Here is a 4,158-nt window from a genome sequence, read left to right on the forward strand (position 1 = left end):
TGATTCACCTTCATATGATGATCTTGTCAAAATACTAAGATAATACACTAAGATCATTAGAAAGAGTAGAGCTAAAAATGAAAAGCTTGATGCTAAAAATGACTCACTCTTATCAAAATGCGATACATTGGAAAAGGCTAATGTTGAGCTTAAAGAGACAAATGATGCTATATCATCCAAACTCAAGGAGCTCAAATCTTCTAAGAAAGAGCTTAAAGATAAACATGATAAACTTGAGTGGGTGCACAATGAGCTCATCACTAGCCACAACAAGCTAAAAGATGAACATACAACCCTAAAGATCAATTATGATACTCTTGTCATTGCTCAAGAATTCTTACCAAGTGAGCCACATGATGCTACTAACCATGTTGTTAAGATTGATATAGCTACATCATGTGATGATTTGATTGATGAGAGCATTGAGCAAGGATCTAGTGGCAAAGGCAAGAAAGTGGTTGAGTGCAATGACTATGATGAATATGTTAAGCTCAAGAATTCAAATGAAAAGCTCATGAAAGATCTTGAAGAGATGAAAAGACACAACACCATTGTGCTAGAAACTCTTGATCATGACAAAGAGTTGATCCTTGAGAATGAGAAGCTCAAAGAAGAAAATAAGAAGCTCAAGGAAGAAAAGAAAGATGATGCTCTAAAGGAAGAAAATAAGAAGCTCAAGTTGGAGAAAGAGCATCTCAAAATTGGGTTGAGCAAGTTTGCTAGAGGCAAGCACCTCCAAAGTGAGTACTTATAAACACCGTCATGAAGATGGATAGAAGTGGCATTGGATATGTGGCAAGTGTAGAGAAGAAGGCTCAAGTTCAACAACAACAATCAAAGCCAAAGCCAAAGCCAAAGCCAAAGAGATGTTTTGAGTGTGGATAAGAAGGCCACTTTGCTCATAAGTGCCAAACTCCACCGCCACAACCCTTGCCCAAGCATGCTAGACCCTTTGCCTTCAATGCTCACTACATGCTTAGAAAGAATTCTAGTGGAAAGATGAAAGTCATGTTCTTAGGACCCCCTAACAAGAATAGGCCTAAGAAGATTTGGGTGGTTAAGTCACTTGTTGAGAAGGTGAAGGGCCCTCAACAAGTTTGGGTTCCTAAAGCTTGAATCTCTTATGTGTAGGTGAACTACAAGATCGGTGGAAGTCATTGGGTTATTGATAGTGGTTGCACTCAACATATGACCGGTGATCCTCGTATGTTCACCTCACTAGATGAAGAGGTAGATGGACAAGAGAGAATAACATTTGGAGATAATTCAAAGGGCAAGGTTAAAGGATTAGGCAAAGTGGCAATATCAAATGATCATTCCATCTCAAATGTGCTTTATGTTGCTTCATTGAGCTTCAACTTGCTATCTGTTGGACAATTGTGTGATCTTGGCTTCCAATGCTTGTTCACCGAAAAGGAGGTTGTTGTATCCAAGGTAGATGATAATCAAGTGATATTCAATGGATTTAGATACAACAACTTATATCTAGTGGACTTCATCTCTGAAGAGACTTGCCTATTCATCAAAACAACACTTGGGTGGCTATGGCATAGAAGACTTGCTCATGTTGGTATGAGTTCATTCAAGAAGCTAATGAAGAAGGATTTGGTGAGAGGGTTGAAGAATGTGAAGTTTGAAAAGGACATGCTTTGTAGTGCCTATTAAGCCGGCAAGCAAGTTGCAAATACTCATCCAACCAAAGCTTTTATGTCAACCACAAGAGTGCTAGAACTCCTACACATGGATTTATTTGGACCAACAACATACAAGAGTTTGGGAGGGAATCTCTATTGTCTTATGATTGTTGATGACTATTCAAGGTATACATGGGTATTCTTCCTTCATGACAAATCTGAAGTTGCATCTTGCTTCAAGAAGTTTGCTAAGAGAGCTCAAAATGAATTTAAAGTGAAGCTCAAGAAGATAAGAAGTGACAATGGAAAAGAATTTGACAACACAAACATTGAAGCTTATTGTGATGAAGTTGGGATCAAGCATGAAGTCTCCGCAACTTATACTCCTCAACAAAATGGTGTAGTTGAGAGGAAGAACCGGACTTTGATCACTCTTGCAAGGATAATGCTAGATGAGTACAACACCCCCGAAGCTCTATGGGTGGAAGCAATCAACACCGCATGCTATGCATCAAACCGTCTATTCCTTCAAAAGTTCCTTGGCAAGACACCCTATGAGTTGCTCAATAGGAAGAAGCCAGGCGTCTCCTTCTTTAGGGTGTTTGGTTGTAAATGCTACATCTATAAAAAGTGGCAACACCTAGGGAAGTTCTAAAGACGTTGTGATATTGGTTTTCTTGTTGGTTACTCATCAAAGTCCAAAGCATATAGAGTATTTAATCATGCCACCGGCTTGGTTGAAGAAACATATAATGTGGAATTTGATGAATCTAACGGCTCCCAAGGAACACATGAGAATCTTGATGATGTAGGTGATGAACCATTGAGGGAGGCTATGAAGAATATTTTGGTGGGAGGCATCAAGCCAAAAGATGATGTACAAGTCATTGATCAACCTTCTTCATCAAGTGTGCCACAAGATGGTGAAAAAGATGGGAGAGTAGAAAATAAAGATACTCATGTCTCCCATGAGCAAATGGTGGTACAAGCACAAAATGTTGATGCTCCACAACCTCCTCCTCAAGTGGTCAATAGAAGAAATACACCTCTCCTACAAGATCAACCACAAGATCTCATCATAGGGAGCCCATCAAAGGGTGTAATGACTCGATCTCAAAAACTTGCTTCATTTATTGCTCATCACTCTTTTGTCTCTTGCTATGAGCCTACCAAGGTAGAAGAAGCTCTTAAAGATCTAGATTGGATCAATGCCACGCATGAAGAGTTGAACAACTTCACTCACAATGAAGTTTGGACTCTTGAAGAGCAACCAAAAGGTGCAAGAGTCATTGGAACAAAGTGTGTGTTCCGTAACAAGCAAGATGATCAAGGTGTCGTTGTGGGGAACAAGGCAAGACTAGTTGCAAAGGGGTTCTCCCAAGTTGAAGGTTTGGATTTTAGAGAGACCTTTGCACTGGTTGCAAGATTAGAAGTCATCCGTATCCTACTTGCATATGCATCACATCATGAAATGAAACTATATCAAATGGATGTGAAAAGTGCATTTTTAAATGACTTTATTAATGAACTAGTCTATGTTGATCAACCTCCTGGGTTTGAATACCCTAGATATCCTAATCATATTTATAGGTTATCAAGGGCACTATATGGGCTTAAGCAAGCCCCAAGAGCTTAGTATGAGCGCCTTTGGGACTTCCTCATTGAGAAGGGCTTCACCATTGGGAAGGTCGACACCACACTATTCACCAAGAAGCTTGATAGGCATATCTTCATTTGTCAAGTATATGTTGATGATATCATCTTTGGATCATCAAATGAAGACTCATGCAAAGAATTTGGTGAATTGATGTCAAAGGAGTTCGAGATGTCCATGATTGGTGAGCTTACATTCTTTCTTGGTTTTCAAGTCAAGCAAATGAAAGAAGACATCTTTATCTCTCAAGATAAATACACAAAAGATCTTCTCAAGAGATTCAAGATGGATGAATGTAAGCCAATCAAGACACCAATGCCTACCAATAGACATCTCGACCTAGATGAGGGAGGTAACCCGGTTGATCAAACTCTCTACCGTTCCATGATTGGTAGCTTGTTATATTTAACCGCTGTAACACCTCGGGTGTTAGCCTTGCATAACTTGACTTGCATAACATGAGCATGATCATCACGCATTCATATACAAGCATTTACAATTGAAACATTTAATTGAAACATCTGCAACATTTGTTTGTTATCACATGTTTCATTATCATATGCAACCTTTCTTGTTATTTCATGTCTCCCTATGTATCTGCAAATGATCATGAATGAAAACATATACTTGGTAGAAGTGAGTCACAAAAACATGTAACCACACTTGGGTTAGCAATTAGAACATTGTTCATGAAAGTCACTTTTCTTAATCAAGCCTTTAAGGCATGTTTCCTGTGATTGCCCTAACTAGCTCTATGAGTGACTACTACATAAAATAATTGAATGACCTTGCAATTTGCTTAAACATGCTTAGGATATCATTATGAACAACTTTGGTATTTAGGGCTAGGGCTAATTTGGTCATTTAGTC

This window comes from Miscanthus floridulus, chromosome 7 (genome assembly GCF_019320115.1).
Source record: "Miscanthus floridulus cultivar M001 chromosome 7, ASM1932011v1, whole genome shotgun sequence".
In the NCBI taxonomy this organism is placed as follows: Eukaryota; Viridiplantae; Streptophyta; class Magnoliopsida; order Poales; family Poaceae; genus Miscanthus; species Miscanthus floridulus.